The sequence below is a fragment of the Meriones unguiculatus genome, chromosome 6 (genome assembly GCF_030254825.1).
Source record: "Meriones unguiculatus strain TT.TT164.6M chromosome 6, Bangor_MerUng_6.1, whole genome shotgun sequence".
NCBI lineage: Eukaryota > Metazoa > Chordata > Mammalia > Rodentia > Muridae > Meriones > Meriones unguiculatus.
Genome location: NC_083354.1, coordinates 88,257,777 through 88,279,182, shown reverse-complemented (window position 1 = coordinate 88,279,182; position 21,406 = coordinate 88,257,777). Strand labels below are relative to the sequence as shown.

Sequence of the window (21,406 nt, the reverse complement as noted above, 5' to 3'; positions counted from 1 at the left end):
AATAGTTTTGGCTTTGGATGCATGGTCTGAGTAGCAGCAATGTGTAGAATGCATGGAAAGCCAAGAAAAGCAGCTACATAAACAGGGTGTCATTCTCTGGTATTATATGAGTAAAGGAGCCATGTGAACATCCACCAGAAAACCTTCAAATAACTGACTGAAACATGCTTCACCACTCTGTCAAACTTCCTGCAGGAACAAGTCTATGCTCTGCGTTCACTTAGAGCGACACAAGAAGGCACACTGGTAATCCACAGAGTAGTTTTCAGTTTTGATCCATGATGAGCATCCAGTGGTCACTGAAAAGAGGTCAATGAATAATGCTGATACTTATTTTATAAGATGAAAATTTCCTAAAAACAGCCAAATTGGCATTACTTCCAATTACCAAAAATACTTTAAGAAATGAAGAAGAGGAGGAGGAGGGGAAGGAATAAGAGGAGGAGGAGGAGGAGAAGCAATAGCAATTGATCATGCTGGCTAACTACTAACCTAGCAGCTCCTGGCAGTCTCAGTCAGCTTAACCATGGTGTGTGCTACCATGCTCATTTTGGAAGTACCTCAGTAACATAGCAATGGGAGCAACTTTTTAATGAATTGCCAGTATTTTATCTAATTAAAAAAAGCTCATAATTCATCCATTTCATTAAAATATCGAATTTCATAAAAAAATATTTACAAATGAATGTGAGACATTTGGAAAACTACAGTTTTGAAATTTCTCATTACCATTTACAAAAACATAAGATTATCAGATATAATTGTGTTGGCATCTTACTTAGATGGGTTAATGCCTATATTATAGCACTACTTCTAGTTCCTAAAAATAAGTCAGCTTTTTGTCATCTCATCACTTTGCTGTGATTTCACTGGAAAATTATGCACTGAAGTTCATTACTCAAAGCACCCATTGTTGAAATGGACGAGAGCCACCCAACCCAATATCCAGAGAATAAAGAACTGAAAGAAAATCGGATATAACTATAAATCTTAAGAGAATGAGGAAACAAGCAAAGGGGCCCATATTAATGCAAAATTTCACTTTCTAGAAATTATTCTTTTCTAAAAAAAAAACTACCTAACATCAACACTTTCCGAAACTCATTAAATAATCCTTTTACTTTTAAATACAGGAGAACAAAGAAATGCAAATCAGGGAAGAAAGGGAAGAAAGTCTCCCTGTCTGGATGCTCTTGATAAGCAATAAGGTGATGGATAGAGACTGGAAATTTGGCAACAGTCGGGTACTCATGCAAACTATTTCAGAACACAAAAGTTCAAAAGACACATGAAATATGCCTGTTAATTTCTTTCCTTGGGATATAAGCATCTGTGAACTAGGTTGCATACAAGCATCTGGATCCCCATGTGCTTCCGAGAAAGGGGCTTAGGAAGAGAAGGGTGCTTTTTTAGAGATGTGCTTGAAAATGAAAAGCAAGGTGGAGAACTGCCAGGAGGAAAGCAGGGCCAACACCACCCACCACAGGATTCATTCTGGCTCTGGATTGCAAAATGGTCCAACACTCCAGTCACCTAGTCTAGATTTTCATGTGACAATTCTTCAAAGATGCTAGGGTCAGACAACTTTAGTCCAACACATTGATGGTGTGCAAGAGTGTGTGAGTGGTTGTGCTCATCCATACCAACACAGGCGGAGGTCACAGGCTTGAAGTTGTTGGTATCTTCCTCCATCACTCTCTGCCTTGTTTTCTGATATAGGAGCTCATCAGTTTGGCTAGACTGGCTGGCCAGCAAGGACGTAGGATGGCCTGTCTCTACCTTTCTGTGCTTGAGCTGCAGTAGTTCACCTACTGGCTCTTATGGCCCCAGCATTCCCAGCAGTGCTAGAGGTCAGAACTCAGGCCCTCAAGCACGTGCTAGAAGTACTTTACTCTTAGCGCTACCTCCCCATGCCCAGGAAATTCTGCTTATTACTTTTTTAAGTAGGCATTTGGATTTGGCTATAAAATAATTTGTGCTTGAATCATGCCTTCCTCCACCATCTCCAAGGGAAAACAACAGCAACACTGGGTACTTAAAACTCTTTTTCTTAATTTCACTTCAAATAATTATGGAAATTACACTGAAACCAACTATCTGAATATCCAGTTCCAGTTTCAGATTTGAAACTGTTGAAATTATAAGTCTTCTTTAAAAAATCATTTATTATTTGTGTGTGTGTGTATGCGCACACGCACACAGAGGCCGGAGGCCAGTTCCTTCTACCATGTGAGAGCTGGAGATGAAACTCAGTTGATGTGGCTTGGTGTCAGGCGCCTTTACCTGCTGGTCCTGAGACGTGCACTGTTCACAGAAAATTCAACCAACTGCTTGCTATAGAAGTACCGGTTCTAGGAGTGTATCCAGAGAGCTGAGGATGAACAGAACTCTCCATTTATCAAATGGACAAGGGGACTGGAAAGCCTTAATATTTCAATTTAGAAACTCCACAGTTTCCTTAGGATGTTTAAGACCAGTTACTGGGCAGTCACTCTTGTGAGGACTCTCCTCCTGCAAGCAAAAGGTCACCTTCTTGCTGCATGTGCACAAGGGGCCTCCTCAGCAAGCCTATCAGCTTAGCATCTCATCCTTATGACCTGGGAGAGGGAGAGCTTGAGCATGTGTTTGCGGGCACCCTAACTCAGTCCAAAGTGGAAGTCAAAAATACATATCTTAATAGCATTCATGAAAGGTCTTTTGTGTGTATCTAGTTGTGGGTTCTTATATAATCTCTCCACTAATGAGCAACAGAATGAGAATGATTAGCAGGAAGGATAATCAACCCGAGAAAGAGGGGCTGAAATAGTCCATGGCCACCGTTCTGCTGGTGGACTGATGTTCTAGGGATGTAAGATGTGAAGCACCGTGGGTCTCAACACTCCAGAACTTCTCACGGTGTAAAAATCTCTGCTGGAGAGCAAATTTCCTACAAATGCTTCAAAAGAGCATTGTCCAAGCAACCTTTCCTTTGAATGCAAATCAACTGTTGTGTTTTTGTATGTGACATAAGATGTGAGGAAATAATTCTTGGGTATTAAATAGTATGAAAATTCCAATTAGTTTCGTGCAATGTCGACCCGTCTGACTTTCTCCAGATAGGCTCATTTTATAATTTAGCCACCAAATACTCAGTATTGTGAAGTGTTATTCCTTCCAAAATCACATATACATGTACAGACAGGCATGCACATTTAGAAGGCAAAAATTCTCTTAAGTTTTAAAAGCCACCATTATTTAAAAAAAAAGAAAAAAAAAAGCATCATTCTGACTGCAACTGCAACACTCTACCTTCCAGACACACTAAAGAATACTGTTGTCACAGCCACCTTTAGCTAAGACAAGAAAGAAACCCTTGCACCAGACCCCTCCTCCTAAAGAGACCCTTCAGTCCCCTATCCATCTATGCTTGTCTCTGAATGTAAATCTTTCCTGTACTTTAAAAGCTAAAAACAGGGGAGGTTTCACCTATAATCTAGCTTAAACCCAGCATTTCAAAAAGGTGTGTTAAGGGGGATGACAACATGTAAACAACTTTTTAGCATGTGTAAACCAGTCAAATTTTTCATTAAGTGATTTTTAAGAAAGTAAGGAAGGGCTGCTAAAGAGCTGGACTTATTAAAAGACCTAGATTCAAGCTACTTTTGCCATTTCTGATTCTGATGGAGCAGCTACCTTTGTTGAAAACGGGGAAAAGAACAGAATGGTGCAGGCCAACAACATACTTTCATATTTTAGAGCAAAATATCTGTGAGACACATAAAGGGGGATTATGTAAGCGAACCGGTCTAAGAGTTCCGATTCACACAATGCATTTCTTTTTCTCAGTAGTTATGTTTGACAATGGGGCTTAATTTATCAAGAAAGAAATAACCAAGCTGTCTCTCTACTGTCAAGAGAACAAATCAAAGAATTGTTTCTCACCAGCAATGCCCTCCAATTAAAAAAGCAAAAGAAAGAGAAAAGCTCATGTACTCTGCTGGGTGTTTGTGCAGCAAATATACAGTGCCACTGTGGCTATTTAAACAATCGAGGCTCATGGAGCTCAGAGAACCCCTAATGCAATTGGAGTCAATTCAATGGTACACTTTAATTTTTAAATGCCTTTCTTCAACATCTCATGCTATGGGGCCTGAGTGCTCATTTGACTAACTAGTTTCAGGGGTAGTTGTGTAAGAATTAATTGTGCTCTGGCTGGACACTGACAATGAAATGAATTTGAATGTATTTAAATGTGATGTGTATTTTTGCTTTAGGTCAAAAGTTTTTCTATGAGAGAATACATTCAATTATACTTAAAATCAAAGAGGGGAAATGCTATTTTTCTTATTTAGTTCTTTTAGGAATTCATTTAACATGCATGAATGTTATACCTGCTCTTCACTAATAAGTTTATAATAATGGTTCTCTGAGCTGTCAAAACTTTCAGCTCAAAAACTCCCTAAAGTAAACTACCAACAATAATTGTAACACAGGGCTATAATCATGACGAACTATGGTTTCTGCACAGTATCTAATGCTTTCTTTAGCGCTGCTGAAGAGAGGAGAATTCTTCTGTTCCAAGGGATGAAAATCCTTCAGAAAAGGTTTATCACTCTGATTGCCCTTCATAACTCAACAAAGATTCATTACAGATGTGCTCAAACACAATGGAGGAGGGATGGGGTGTGGAATTAATCATACAGACAGGCAGATGATGGAGTTCCCTACATGGAGTAGGAATCCCCACACTGCCCCTGTTTATCCATAACCAGGGTGCTATGGGAGCCAAGGGACCCAAGTCACCTGTCTCCTCTTTGGGAGGAGTCTCAACTCCAAAAATAAGGAAGTCTTCCAGGGGACCACTGGCCACGGGCCAAGTTACTGAATGGAGAAAAAAAGGTAGGGAAGCTGCAAGACCTTAGCAGGGTCTTGTGCCTCAGCAAGTGGACCTGCTGTGTAGCCAAACTTCAAGGGGATTGATAAGGCCTGCCAGGACACAGTATATTTCAGAATGAGAACAGTCTTACTCCACAGGCAGCTGATGATAGAGTGGCTGGGTGGGGCAGGCTATTCTTGGGCTCATCTAATCTTAGAGATCAGGAGACTCCCAGAGGGGTGGAGGAATAAATAAAAGTTAGCTGAAGGCCAGTGCAGTGGTACCGACTTCCTTGGGAAAAAATCCAGAGGCTGTAACTTAAAGGGGTCTATCTGAAGTCCACGTGTTGTTTGGAGGAGAAAAGTGCAACAGAAAGGACGATCCTCGGCCTACTGCTCTGCTTCCATGCTGCTCTCATCTGTCTCCCAGAGCTGCCACTGTTTTTGTACACTTGCGTGCCTCCCAAGAACCCATGTTTCTGTGGCATTGGTCACTGTGAACTGAGCAGGTTGGGCTGGGTCCTCTCAGGGGACACAGGCCTAATGCTCAGTAACCTTGCAAACAGATGAAGATAATATTGCCTACCTGCCAAGGGTGTGGCCCCATGTTCTGGCAAAGAGGACTACAACTGATTTCACTCATCCAAGCAAATTCTGAGGGTGTAATGGGAGTTGAAAAACATCATCTTGGAAGCTGCTGAAGGGACAAACATGATATGAAAATGACTGGGAGAGGTCATATTTATGAATCCTCCGTGAGGCTGTTTTATGGTTCAAATATTATTGCTTTGGCTAATGTCTCAGACACAATGTATACAGAGTTTTAATAAAATAAGTGTTTGAAATCTGAGAAACTGGTTCCCTTACATTACAGAATAAATGTAACTTGGATATTACATGTGTACATTGATCACCCTGGTAGTCTTAAGGGAAAAGAAATGACACCGGCTACTATAACCATTCCCTGCAGAGTAAGGAAACAAAACCAAAGTGGACATTGTTCTAATTCTATGATCTTCAGGATGCTTAATAATGACTTGGGATTGAAGTATATGCAGACTGGCCAATATTAACTGGCCTATATAATTCAGCTTACCACAGCTATCATTTTATCAGACTCCCATTGACCTTGTTCTCTTACCCGCTGCTATAGTTTAGACCAATAATATTTAAGCAATGTTCTGAGGACATGAAGTATTCTATATGGAAATGGAGAATGTGCTCTGATGAAGTCTGACATGGTTCCAGTTCTTGAAAGTGTGATCAGTTCCCCTTACTGAACATAGATACCAAAATACAGGTTGATGTTGAATAGGGCAACTGATATTTTAAGGGGAAAGATGGGCCCTTCATCACAAAGTTCCATGAGAACTGGCTGAAAACATTCGCCATTTGTGCAGACTATTTTGAAATTCCTTTCCACTACTCACGCTTTGACTATCTCAAAAGTAAGTAAATCAAAACATTTTAACCTGTGCCTTTAAATGCAGAATAAGAGGGTTCTTGAAATTTCCATTTGCCTCTACTGGATGTTCTCTGATTTCTTCGAACTCTACGGCTTTGGTACCATAGCTCAACTGGAACACTGGGATGCCGCAGCTCACGTGGAGAAGGTCAACTGAACACTTGAACAGGTTATAATTTCAGGAGTCAGAGGCACATTCAAAAAGCTCCAATTGCTCCTTAGTTCTTTCTTTCTTTCCTTTTTTTTTTTTTTTTTTAAGCGCAAACACCCTTATTGTAATCACAGGAACTTTTGAACTTCGAGAGGAGTTTTAAGATATGAAGCTTTTGAAACATGTAGGCAATCAAAAGGCTTTTAACACAGGAATAATCTCTATGGACTTTGTAGTAGCTTAAATGTCTATTTATAAAATATAAATTAAAAAACCTTTTTTGATGTCTGCATGATATACATATGTGTGAACATGTGTGCGGATGTGTTGACCTATGTATGTGAATGGTTAGGTCAGAAGCTGACCTATCACTGTTCACCTTATTTTTATTTTTGATAAAGGACCTCCAGCTGAACCTGAACTTTCCCATTTGGCTAGACTAGCTGGGTAGTGAGCTCCCTGGATTTGCACATCTCTGTTTCTTCCCCCCCCCCGGCCCCCCGTACTGAGATGACAGGGTGCATGCCACTACACCTGTCTTTTTATGAGTGTGTTAGGGATCTGAAGCACCTCACCCACTCAGTCACATCTCAGCCTCAAGGTGGGTTTTACCAGGTTCTTGACTGGCAGCATCAGTTGACTTCCATGGTAACGTATTTTATAAACTCTCCAGACATCACATGTGTGGGAGACGTGGTGGTGGGCATGGCAAGCAGAGAATTAGACTCCTCCCTACTTAAAGACAGTTAGCTGTAACAAAGACCCCAGGAGGGCCTGCTAATGAGACACAAATGCACAAGCTGACCCGAGAAGCTAGGAAGAAAGAAGATCAGAAGGGGTAAAAGGAAACTGGCTTGATGAGGAGGCGGATGGATGTGGCCTTCAATCTTCTCATCTCTGGCCTTGTTTGCATAAAAACAGGAATTAAGTTCCAGGAGGCACAGCAGTTAAAACTCTTCCAGAGGACCCAGGTTCAAATCCCAGAACCTACATGGGATTCTACAACTACCTAGAACTCTACAACCTACATGAGTTCTATAACTACCTAGAACTCCGTTCTCAGGAGTCCAATGTCCTAGTTTGACCTCAGCATGCATTTGAATGCTCATGGCGGTGTGCACACAAACAGGGAGGTAAGCCATCCTTTTTTATTCATAAAAATATTTATGAATGTTTTCTAAATACTCACAAAAATTTTTATTCACAGAGAATAAATAGAATCTTAAAGATAAATTCCTATAGGCAGTTGACTTAATGATACAAAAGCAAGAGAACAAAAGATGAAACTGTGAGGGAAGAAAAAAAAATGAAAATACACAAAGCAAACACATTTTCTTGCTGCTTGGCTGTTTGTGACAGTGTCTTGGTGAGAAGGTCAAGCTATCCTCCCTTACGGAGCAATCCTCCCATCTCTGCCTCCTCTGAGGCAGGATTATAGGCATGAATCACATTGTCCAACTAACGTTTATTCTACCGGCGAATCATTTGCATGGGTTTTATGATTTCTTGTAACTTATGCGTGGGACTGGTGAGACCCTGGGCTTCATTTCCTACTTTCTAAACTAAGCCATGGAATTAAGCTACTTTAGCAGTTCACAGTGCCAGATCTCTTCATCAGCAATAACCACAAAGCATGCCTGGCTGGATTTTTGAATTCCCACTTTCAGAAAGTGGTACCCTGGTTTGGATAGCTACAAGGAATGGCAGAGGTGCTAGACCACAACTGTATTTACCAAAAGTATTCTAGTCTGCTCAAACACAAGCATGTGACTTGTTTCTGTTGGCGCTGAGCTCTTTCAGGAAGGCTCTGATGGCAGAAGCCAAGAGTTACTGCTACCACAGCTACAGATAATAGAGATGAGACTAAACCGCTCAGAGGAGTAATGAGCACAATTGTGAGATCATTTTGGGCATGAGTTGATTGGTGATACAGCCACAGAAATATGCTGAATACACTAAAAACTTCTCATTAGGATAGCTATATTCCCATGAAGAAGACTATACTGTCAGCACTGCTTTCAAAAAGCATATGGGGGTAGAAGACAGAGATAATGGAGATGAACACAAAAGACCAAGTTGGGAAACAAAACTATTTTATAACCTGGAAACTTCCAGGAAAAAGATGACAAAACATGGTCTGGATAGGTCGAGTGGGGCAGCTGGGGCACAGACAGCTAGGCAGGCGTGAAATGGCACAGGGTGTGCGCAAGGAGATTTAAAACAACCCAAAGATGGTATTAGCAGCAAATGCAGGAGGGGAATAACAACCTACAGAACATGGAGTCATAAGGCATTTCCTGAGGACAGAGAAGCTCCCGGAGAGCAATGTGTGAACAAAATGTTCAACACTTCCACGAAACATACCATCACATGGAGAGGGATATTGTGGCGATGATTACCTGAACTTGTCAGAATCTCAAATTGGTAATTGCCTCAATTTGGTAATCAAATTAAAAAGAACTTTTACTTTCCTGTACAGCACTTTCTTTGGAACCTGCAACAGCCCACTAGAGCCCACAACTGAATTTACAGCCCCCGTAACGAAGCAAGTAATTACCATTTACCCTTGTGGCATCCATTAACTTTTCTTACTGTGCTTTGTTTCTCTAATTAGACCATGTTAATTAAGGATAGACAATTTCTGACAGCTTATCCGTAGTTGTCACACCTTATACTATGGAAAGGTGATTAAATATTAGGCAATAAAAAAATCTATCACATTAATAAGTTACTATTAATAAGGGGAGCCATATAATCTTCCTGATAATTATATAACTTTATACTCCACAATACAAAAGAACATCTTTCATAAAAAAATAAATAAAAATAAAAATGAAAAAAAACACTTCTTACCTGCCCCTAGATTAAAAGGATCTACTCATAAGACAACAGGCTGCAGTGTGCACACTTGAGAAGGGCATGAGCCAGAGCTCTGCTTTCACCGGCTACGAGCAGAAAGAGCCTGGTCATCAGCACTACTCCAAGTCGTCTGGAGAAACTGGTTAATGTGAGACCACAAGGAAAAACTACAAGAGTAAGACAGAAGATGACTGAACAAACTGGCCTTTGCAATAAAATTAGTACTTGAAATTAACATAAATATACAGTAATTCACGAGGATCTAGCAAGTTTCCTGGCTGTAAAAGTCAACATAAGATGTAGACTTAATTTATTTAACAGAAAAAAAAACAGGCATAAAATGTCACACTGCATAAAAGCTGGTTAAACATTTAAAAGGAGGCTAATACCAACTATCAACAAACAGGTACACAAAAGGAAATTCTTACCTACTTTAGAAAACTTCTCAGAAGTTCATAGTATGGTTGGCTTTACAGTCTCTGCATTTTACTAAGAAATGGCTTCATGAGTGTATCAGACTTATTCAGAAACGTTCTTAGCAACTGTGTTTATAACAACCAAACAACGCTCAATGCCCATTATCCGTTGACACATATTGTAATACAATACAATATTATACAACAGCAAAGAACAAGGCACAGTATAAGCATGGATGAGTATCTAAGAGATAACAAGGAACAAAATTAGAACTCTAGCTTGATGGCTATATTAGTATAAAAAGCAGGAATACAGGGAATATAAAATTTAAGAAAGTTGCTAATTCTGGGTGGAGGAAAGGTCTCTGTACAAATTAGGGAGAGGCAGAGAGGGAGGCAGAGAGAAGACAAAGAAAATACTGGTAGTAGACTAGACGCCTTTCAATATTTTCAGTCCATCATCTATCTTTCATCTACATGCCTACCAACCACCTACTGTGTGTTACATGCAACTGTCTGCAAGTTCCACGAGGTGCATGTGGAAGACAGAGAGCACTTAGCAGGAGAAGGTTCTCTTTTTACTATATGGATCCTGAGGATTGAATTCAGGCTGTCACCTGGTAGCAAATACCTTGGTCTGCTGAGTCATCTTACTGGCCTGGTAGTCCTGATCTTAATAGTGTGGTAGCAACACTAGCATTTGCATTAATGCTAGTCTTTAAGCTACATGAATATATGTTCAGTAGATTTTAATGTTTTTTAATATTTCACAGGGAAGAAGGAAAGAATGAAAAAGAAAGTATGACAGTATGGGCCCTGTCTTGATTAAGAACACACTGCTGGGAACATTGCTACAGCAAGATATGGAAGAAATGCTATCGCAGAGGCTGCAAGGAGACAGAGTGTGGGCTGAGATCACGCTCCAGTCCCCAAACTCATGAGGCATCTGTCCTCATGCAGCTATTTCAGAGCTGAGAGGCACGGCTGGAAACGCTGCTATTTTCTTATTTGAAAAACAAGAGTTTCACTAGATTAAATTTCCTCTAAAATTGCTAAGTACTGGGTTGGAAATCAGAGGGATCCACTTTCACATTTTTTCAATTATCAGCAATAAAACAGGAGTATGTATCCAACCACAGAGAAGTCCAACTTTTCTTCACATATACTTTGTAAGCCTGAATGGTACTGCTTTTCTACAAGACTATCTACCAACAATAGATTCAAATGCAAACTGCACAACTGGGAGGGAGGGAGGGAGGGAGGGAGGGAGGGAGGGAGGGAGGGAAGGAGGGAAGGAGGGAAGGAGGGAAGGAGGGAAGAAAAGAAAAGAAAAGAAAAAAGAAAAGAAGAGGAAAGAAGAGACCGAGGGCAGCCAAGCAACCTTTTGGCAAACTCTAGTATAAATGTTTTCATAGCCTATGTTTTTCAGTGCCACTGTTCACAGTCCATAGCTGCACGCAGCTCTGGGTCAGGGTTGACTTTCCTTCCTACACTGGGAAGAGCTGGAGACTCAAGGAGCATGGGTCCGGAGAGAACCGAGGCTGGGGAGCTGCGAGGTGGCGGGGCTCTGCACATCTCTGCATGTAAGAAGAGGAAAGGTGGGGCAGCAGCCGGATGAGGACCCAGAGACAGACACACCCAGAGACAGACTGCAGAGCAGCTGTCCCAGCAACCCAGTTGTGGGTCTTCTCCTGGACCAGCAGAACTCCATCTGCTACAGGAAGCTCATTCCCCAGGTGGCGTGCCCACGTGTCAACTGACAGTTGTACTCAATGCCGCAGAGATGGGCAGACACATTTTGGCACAGCTCTCAGGAGCATTTTTTTTTTTTAAACTTAATGGCTGAGCAAGGCTTGAGATGAGATAAGAAAACAGAAAAGGTAGGAGGGCAATGAGGCCCTTCTGGTCCCAGCTAGGGAATCTAGGTCACGCCTCTAGAACAGGCGTCTGATGGGTAGGCCATAGAGGATGGATTGGTGCCAGCCTCTGCCTTTCTGGGCCTGCCAACCCTTGGCAGGGATTCTGGAAAACAAGACATCCCAAGTCAGACACATTTCCGCACATTCCTCTCCCTCCCAGTCTCTAGCTGCTTACATATGGCTAATGGGCGAGAGCTGAAACTTCTGTTAAGGATAACACTAAACCATGGACTCTATATATGAAGAGCCCAGAGTCTTCGCGTCTTCAGGAGATTTAACATGGGAGTCTCTGTAGTGCTCTACACAGCATATTTATCTATACATGAAGCGAGATCCCAGACCCTCCTGGAATTAGGACATCTGGCTTTAAAATTCTGACACAGACCTGCAATGATGAAGATGCACGGCCAGAAGAGGAGATGCCGTTTACAATAGCTACAAAGGAGGTGCGTGATAAATACCAAGTAAAAGAATGGATGGACTGATGGAGCACAACCCAGAATTCATAACTAAATAGCTGATCAAACACAAAATATAAAACTCATTAAAAAAGGGGGAGGAGGAGCAACTATGGAAAAGACAAATTGTCATAGTGGCAGAGAGCTTGCCCACCTGCCTAGCATGCATGAAGCCTGGCTTCAAGCCTTAATACCACACTTACTCATACAAAAGAGAAAAACAGACTGTAAAAACCATACAATGTGCATAGCTCTCAGGACAGAACCCACGAGACCATTTCGAGAAAGCGAATGGATGAACACAGTTTTTCCTGCACTCTTCATTTCAGCTTTTACACCCATCAGCTCCACGTCTGCCCTCCAGTCCTCATTACATAGGCACTAAGCCTATTTAGAGCGTTCCTCTTCCTGGCAAGCCGAGTTTTGAGGGATTTCTGATGGCTTAGCTATAACATTGCTCCAGAGGCTCTTCAGAGCACTCTTTGTTCTGTCAAACTGTACATCAACATGACGTTCTAAACTTTATGACTACAACGCACATTACTTTTTCCTATAGTGTCATACACCATTACTTTTCAAAAAAATTTTTTTAAATATTTTTAAACTTTATTTTATGTACATTGGTGTGAAGGTGTCAGATCTATTGGAATGGGCATTACAGACAGTTGTGAGCTGCCATGTGGGTGCTGGTAATTGAACCCTTACTTTTTTTAAGAGAGGGTTTCTCCATCTGGAAATGAATTCTTTTGGCTATCCTGGAACTTACTCTGCAGACCAGGCTGGCCTTGAACTCAAGAGATCCGCCTTTCTCTGTCTCCTGAGTGCTGGGATTACAGGAATGTGTGATCACCACTTGGCTAGTGTCTTTCCTCAGAAGACAGGATCCACATACTTGCAGAACATCTTTCAGAAGTCTTACTAAGTCAGACTCGCCCGTAACAGGTGCCTACATCCCAGGTACATTTGGATGTAGATGCATAAAGTAAACACAAAGGATCTGCAGCAGACAACACAGGTCATGCTTTGGTGTTGACAACGAAGCCCTCTACTGTCAAGAACGCCTTATGGGTGTGTTCTTGGTAATCTCTGAGAAGGAAGTCCACTTCTGAACGTAGAGCTCACAGACGTCTGGTCCAGGAAATGTGCTCCCTTTTAAAGTGAATTCTCCAGAGCTAAACTCAAATGTGAAACATCCTGGCACTGAGTTAAAAGCCTGACTTTGGGGATGCTCTAGAGCCTGACAGGAATGGACACTCAGACTGCAAACCAGGTAACCCCAAATGTCACCTGAAATAAGCTAAGAAAACCTAGGCTGTACCAGGCCCTGGAGCAAGGACCCTTCTATGTGAGGGCTACCTTCCTCACAAGTACGGGGCTGGTGTTTTAGTGAGGGTTCCAAAGCAACAATGCCAAGAAGACAAGTGAGGGGTTCCAGGACAATGGTGCTTCGCGAAAGCTTCCACTCATTTGAGCTTCTTTGAAAAGAAAATTTCTTTTTTAGGATTTGACTTTATGGGTACGAATGCTTTGCCTGCATGTATGTGTGCACTATGTGTGTCTGGTACCTGTGAAAGTCAGAAGGGGATGTCACACTCCCCTGGAACTGGAGCTAGAGCCAGCTGTGAGCCTCCATGGAGATGCTAGGAAGTAAATTCCAGCCCTTTTTTAAAGTGACAGAGCTCTTGGCCACTTAGCCGTCTCTCCACCCCCACTTGAGCTCCTTCTTAAATATGAATGTGATCTCTGAAAATGTACAAAAATAACTTTAGATTATTGTTGCCTCCCACGTATCAGTATTATATCATACTCAAGTGAGTCTATCACTGCTAGGAAATTTAGACTGTATTGTGATAGAGAGCTAAGGCCTATTTAATTTTAAATATAGTTTCCACAGGTTCACATGTACACGCACACAAGTTTTTTTTCCTCAGGTCCATATTCTAAAGTGCAGATGTGTTTTCACTATGTTCTCAGAGTGAATTTACTTGGGGCATTTGCTCTGTCAAACAATGAGGGAGACAGATGACAGGTATTTCAGATGGTTGTGCTAGAGTCACAATAGTTCTCATGAGTTGAGGCTTACAGGCCATTGTGGGCGAGTAAATGCATTTTCTGTCACTTACCACCTGCTTAGCAAATGCCACACCAGTTCATTGTGACACTCACCACATGTTTGACCTGTACAACCAGGTCATGTCCAGTCCTCATGAGGCTTTTATTTGAATTGTCTTAAAATTGCCACATTCTTCCATTTCAGAAGGAGGGAGTTCTATTAATGCAAGCATGTCAGAAATACACAGACTACAGATAAAATTGCAATAGTAAAGATTTGAAATTCAAGAGTAAAATAAAATTCTGATCTAAATTCTGGTATTTTTTTTTAAAGTGCAGACTACACAAAGGAAAAAAAACACGAGTAATTACAACAGCAAAGTACTAGGATATATGACACAGAGAATTCTAATGCTAATATTTTCTTGTAAGCATTCCACCAAAACATTTAATGCATTTCAGAAGTGCTATATTAATTCATTGTTTTCTAACTCCAGATGTGAACTACTGTCACCTGGAATGAAGCAAACTATTTTGAAAATGTATCTTGGGGCATGGTCTGAATTACTTGGTACTTCACACTAGACACAGCTTACTGTGGTCCATGAAAGGCAGAGGATGGAGTTGTTTGGCCAACAAGTGTTTACTGAGCACCGACTCTGTTTGAGGAGTATTCACAGCACCTATGAATACAGCACAAACCAAAACCAACCTCTGTCCAGCCAGCATTGGCTCTCTTAGAGCAGCAGACAGCTATCTTAAGACAAGCTGGAGTCACTATTTAGTTAGAAGAAGTCAGTGGTTGTATGAAATCAAGATCAAGACTCAAAATTCTGTTGTGTGCTAAGGGATATTTTGTAATGCTCTGTTCTTCACGCAGTGAGCTGGGAACATCCTACAAGTTGATAAGGTGATCCACAACTGAGCAATCCAGAACATCTTTCCTTCATCCTGTGATCTGGGTAACAGTGGCTATTTAAAAACTTATCACAGGAAAAAAAAAAAAGAAAAGGAATTATTGCAGATGGCAAACATTACCTTTTTAAAAATTCTGTTGGAGTTATTTGTTTCCCATTTGAGTCTTACATTTAGAAAATTTACAGTTCTCTTTAGAATAACCATTACCAAAGCATGCCATGTAGTTTGTCTCTAACAACTTTTTAAGTTGTTGCTTCAGATCTCAAAGACCCTTTTTCTCTTTCCCTTCACTGTCTACAATTTGTAAAAATTGATGAATGAGCACAGGAGTGAATGAGTCAGAGCCGCTGGAGGGCGGGTTACTGCTGGAGCACTCAGGAGGAAGTGGGTGTTTACAGCAATGGCTTGAGGTGTCACTAGCTCCCCACTGCAATCTTGTGTTATTTCTAAAAACAAAGAAGGGCAGGACTGTAAGTTAAGCCCCAAATCTGCAGGCTCCCCCCCCCAGTACTGGAACACAATAGCTACTCTGTTTCACAGTATATAAAACTCATTTGGCTTAGTTTCTTCAATATATTACACTCATTTCCATTGAGCTCATTTGTAAAAAGAGCCCATCTGTAAATTGGCAGCTGGGACCTATTCAAGTAGCAACACACATCCAAAGAGAAAACACTTGATTCAAGACTTCAAAGTCAAAAGAGAAAATTAAATTATATTTCAGAAATCAAATTAGTGGAATAGTTTTTGTTTTTTTTTTTTTTTAATTCAGTGATATGAGACTGACTGCCGTACTGAAGTTTTAAAAAGCCTATGATTTGAAATCCAAAGGCTTGGGTTTAAGTCTCTAGTTGGATCTTGCATAATTCATTACTTCATTTCTATGGATCTTAGTGTCTTTATTATAAAATGGATGTGGAAATAAAGTGAACTTCTCAGCACACTAAAGGAAATTACCTGATGTATGTGAAGCATGCTTTCTGCTCTATAGACAAGAATTCATAAAAACTTTCTGTATCCCCATAGTATTACGAATATCTCTACTCATAAGCTATTGTAATTACGTATTCCATTTAGGTGACTTGAGAAAGGATGCTCTTATCTTTCTTTGTACCTCTTTTCATAGTGATAGGTACACAGTAAATGTGCAAAGAGTATCAGTCAATTAACTAAAGCCATGCTTTTATTAAATACATGATGCAAGTTTAAAAACACAAAAGGCATTTTTTGTTTGTTTGTTTGGTTGGTTGGTTGGTTGGTGTTAATAATCTTTGAGGAGGCCTCTTTCAAAAGTTATAGATAAGCAGGCATATAGACAAAAAGGAAAGTTTCAATAGATAAGTTTTCTATAGATGGGTACCTATCTAACATGTGTTTATCCATTCAACAGCATTCTGTCTAAGATAGCCAACCTCCCAAATCAGGGCAATAAGGACAGGACAGTCTATTTTAGATACCTTCCTGGCACAAAAGAAAGTTTATCTTATAGCCCTCACACAAGCACTAGCCATGGAGCTTGATACAGTTAACCACACTAGTCAGTGACATACCATTTCTCTTGGCTTCATATTTATTTCACACATAACGTTTTATAACCCATACACAAACAAACCCATACACACACAAAACACATACTGAATTCAAACAAAAGCCTGTACTGCCGGTATTCTTTAAGCCCAGTGGAAAAGGGATTTTATTGGTTTGTCATACACGTATGGTACTGAAATAATAACAGTATCATCAGCAACAGTAAGGGTTTGTTTCTCATTTGCAGTATAAAAATCCCAAGGTCCTTCTGGATATAGAGAGAGAAAAGTATAGACGTAAGGTCACTGTTAGAGCCATAATTATAGAAATCAGGTTAATTTTGCTAAGTAATCTATAATCTTTTGTCTAAAAGAATGATAAGATGTAAAATACTTTGGTTTGAGCTAAAGGAAGAGGGATTTTACGTCCTAATTAGACTTTATTACTTATATTCTAAAAGGAAGACAAACAAGGCACAAGGCACCTTGTGTGCAGAGGGGAACAGTTAAGAGCTTTCTTTGGTTGTGGGGATATAAGCTCCTAGATAGACTTTTAGGCCATTTCTGAGCAGGAATGATGGGCCCCTCACTAAGGGTTGAGAGCAGAGCAGAGAGTGCAGCAACCTTGCCTGGTTTGGCTCCTTTCACATCCCAACTCACTGCAAAACAGGCCACGCATGACAGGGCGCTTAAAAATTGTAGCAGTAAACGACTTGAGGGTCACATAATTATTTTATAAACAGATGCATGATGGGAGAAAGTGACAGTACTCTTTGCTGCAATTCAGAGGTGAATGAAAACCAACTTGGGAATTAATGGAATTAATTTGGAATTTCAGAGATCTGAAAGCTTCCTAATACCAGGGATTTCAACTTTGCAATTTCAGGACAACCCTGCTGTTGGCCTTTCCTGACCTGTTGTGAAGTAAATCAGGCACACTAATGTGGGCTAACAAGTCTTTTTCACACTGTTCCATCACCCTGCCTCCCCTTTCTCTGCAGACATGCCTTTCTGCCGCACTCTGTCTAGCCATCCTTCGTCAAAGCACACAAAATGGCCACTGTAGCCCTGCATTACTGCTCATTAGATCACAGGCTAGTCAAGTGGAACTGCCCGGGGTTCCCAAAGGAGAGCTATACTTCAAAAATCTGTCCATGTCAAATGAAGAAAAAAACCCTGAGCGTGGGGTCACCCAGATCAGTGATCAAAAGAAACTGAGAATGAAGGAGAAAAAAAGCACACCCTCGTTTTTGTTAAACACACACAGGTCTGATTTATTAGCAGGAATATAGAGATAGGATGAGCTCCCCCCACACACACACATCCTGCTTTCAGTTTTAACAAAGTAATTTGCTTTAATCAGGTCCCGTCAGCTGTTAAACCTCAGACTTTTAAAAAGTCTACGAAAAATTCTTAAAATTTCCCTAAAAGAAAGTACACTCCAGGAAATCCAGTTTTTAGGAGGACTCTTACATGTTTCCAAAAACACTTGAAAAGCAATAAAAGTAATACAAAGTAATCCACCTTTAATGCTCAAGGAGATTCTATTTAAATCTGAAAGAACCGGTGCCACATACACTCTAAAATAATCCCAGCAACCTCTTGGGCCTTCAAAGACAGAAACAAGCAGGCTGTCAATCACAAGCCGTGAAAAGCAGATTTCTGGGTCTCTGGGAGGCCATCGGCCTCTGCAGGTGGCCCACACCTCTCCCTGCACCACCATCGTTTCTTGCCCTCTCAAAGGAGCACTATTGCAGATGCTTTTACAGTTTTTGAGAGAAGATAATTGAACAGTACTGCAAACACGGCCTGTTGAAATTGAGCAGAATGACTTGTCTACAATAAAATTTACTATCAAATTTCACAAGTGAGAAGTCACAAGATTTTATTTTTCTGGTTTCCTCCCCAGAGAAAAGTATATTTTATTACCCAATGGTGAAAAAGAGATGAAAGTTTTGACAAGAATGCTATTAGCATAATTCTGAGGGAAAGTAACACAAATACTTATAATGTACTCTGACAGAAACTACAAGTTGCATAAAGCAGTCAGTGCTCTTCTGTTCTTTGCTCATTACCTTTCTTCCTTGTGTTTGAAATGTACTCCTTAAGAGTCTAGGTATGGAGTGTGCCTAACTTGGACATCTTTCTGTTCACTCTTGGGAATCTGAGGCACATGCCTGAGGCACACCTCTGCAGCAGGCACAGTTCTCTTTGCCTTAAAGGAACATCTCTCTGGGGGACACAAAACTGGCCTGTCAGGGGCAGGGAAGATGAGGAGGGAGAGCACCTTTAAGAGTGCAACTCTTCATTGAGTCCTGCTCCTCACTATGCGGCAGGGTCTAGGGCTATCCCACTTTACGGATGAACAAAGAGATTCAAGGTTTGCCCTTGATTACTACCTGCCCAGTGGGAAGGGAGCCTTCAGAAGGCCTGCTTTCTGTCTCACCATTAGTCATCTCCAAAGCAAAAGATGAGTATCCAGTAGACTCCATGCTTGTCCACATCCTAGGTCTCAGTAGCTTCCATTTTATAGAAGGAACATTACTTGGAAAATATTTCGGGGAAAAACCCAGAAACAGCTTAAACTTCAACAGTAAGGGAATGAATACATAAATACTTACAGAGGAGGTCATGTCCTGGAGTACACAGACCACTGAAAATGGACAAACTAGGACTTACATACTCCATTTACATACTCTCAAACTTGTGATTTCAAAGTATACTGTCTTAATATGAGTCAAAGTATACATTACTTAATATGAGTCTGGAGTGAAGTCATCACTGAAATCACTTGCACCTCACTGGAAAACATGGATAGGTAGGGAAGCATGAAAAGGTGTACTAGAAGAGAAAGATAACAACTTCAAGGTGGCATTTCCTTTTAAAGGAGCAAGGATGGAAAAGAGGCAGGAGAGAGCAAAGGAATGAGCTCCAAAGTCACCTTTTATGGTCTGTTTCTCTCCTGAAAAGACCTGAAACACACTGAGTAAATGTTATCATTTGCTAAGTCAACATGTCGGATGGGTAAGTATGCTCCTTCTGTTATTTTATGCACTAGTCGATGTGTTTGGGAACTTTCAGAACTGAAATCTGACTAGCTGAGACTCACAGCTTCGTATCATCAAACATGAATCTGTCTTGCATGGTTTCTCTAAGCTCACTCATGGGACTCGAAAAGCTGCTTAAAACCCACACATTGCTAACTGCAGATCAAAGGCAATAACTCGAACCGGCCATATCTTACTGTATCAATGTTTTTAAGATAATTATATTAATCAATATATAGTCTATATTTCATTTTGTTGTTAAGCAAAATTAGGTTGGTGTTTCTAACTTTCCGACACTCAAAATTTGGTAATCTAATCGCCTTGTTGAAGACAGAGTTGTAGATAAAAGCTGAGCAGGGCACATGTGCAGGAAAGTGAGACACTCTGTACTTCCTTGTCCTCCTTAAAATTTTATGATATGTGCTGTTTTTTTAAGATTATATAATATTCCATTGAAATCCAAATGAAATAACATATTTTCTACAGGAACTTAAGTAATCTCAAATGCACTTACCTTTTAAAACTTAAAATTTAGAAGGAAGCTTCAATTGCAGAAGTTACTCTAAAACTAACCCCAACGAGAATAAATCAAGGATTTATAGCCATATCTCTTTCTTTAATAGCTTAAAACTATGATGTTACTTTCATTTTCTCTGAGTCACAGTTTCACTATGTGATCCTGGTTGGCCTGAAACTCACTACATAAAACCAAGATGGTGTCAAACTCAGAGATCCACCTGCCTCCACCTCTCAGGTGCTGAGATTAAAGGCGTGCACACTAACTTCCAGTTCTGATGATGTCTAATACTATATTTTCTGTCATTTGAGCATTAACATGGCTAAAGAATTATGAGGCACATCATAGCTGGAAGCCAGTTAACTACTACTAATAAAAAGCCGTTAGGATCTTTGTATTCCACTATTAATGTATAAAGCTGTAAAATTACAGAATCGAATCAACACTTTTACCAAAAACAGTGTCTATGGACTCGTATCTATAAATTAAGCAAAATAATTTTTACTTTCTGTTTCTATATTACTTGAATTAATGTGGTCAATTATTAAAGGGGTTCCACAACATTTGGAACCATAAAAAGTGCATTTCTACCACAAAAAGTGGGGAGAAATGCCTAATAGGACAGAAAAATCTTCGTAAGAAATGAAAACAAAGGTTCTGATAAAATAACAAGATAAAATTAAAATGAATAAATATATAAACAAATATTAACGAAACAGAATACGAGGCTGGAGAGATGGCTCAGGGGTTAAGAGTATTTGCAGCTCTAGCACAAGGCATAGACTTAGTTCCCAGCACCCACATGGTGGCAGAGGATCTGGCATCCTCTCCTGGCCTATGTAGTCATGAGGCAAATGCACAAATGAACATAATACATACAGCAGAACACTAATACATATGAAATAAAAATAATAAATCTTTAAAAAAAAGACAACCAACCAAGAGGACAAAAACATTATCCAATAATAAAACATTGCTCAGGCAACCCTGTCACCTTATGCTTTACCTGAAAGCCTGTTTTCTCCCTCACTTCAAAACAAAACAAACAAACAAACAAAAAGCCAAAAACAAAACAAAACTGGCTCTAAGTCATGTAAAAGCCATTGAAAAAGCCAGAGTTACCTAATTTAAAAAAACCCAAGATGTCCAAACCTAAGCCCAATTAAAATAAACATATCAGTATAAAAATGTGGTAAATTTGCATCTCCCTTTATTGGCCCAGAT

At 40.3% G+C, this 21,406-nt stretch overlaps 1 protein-coding gene across 5 annotated transcripts in view; it reads right to left on the bottom strand.

Moving 5' to 3' along the window:
- The window catches only part of Arl15 (ADP ribosylation factor like GTPase 15), a 363,566-nt gene that overhangs the window by 145,179 nt on the left and 196,981 nt on the right, over positions 1-21,406 (bottom strand). The gene's annotated exons all lie outside the window — the stretch shown is intronic.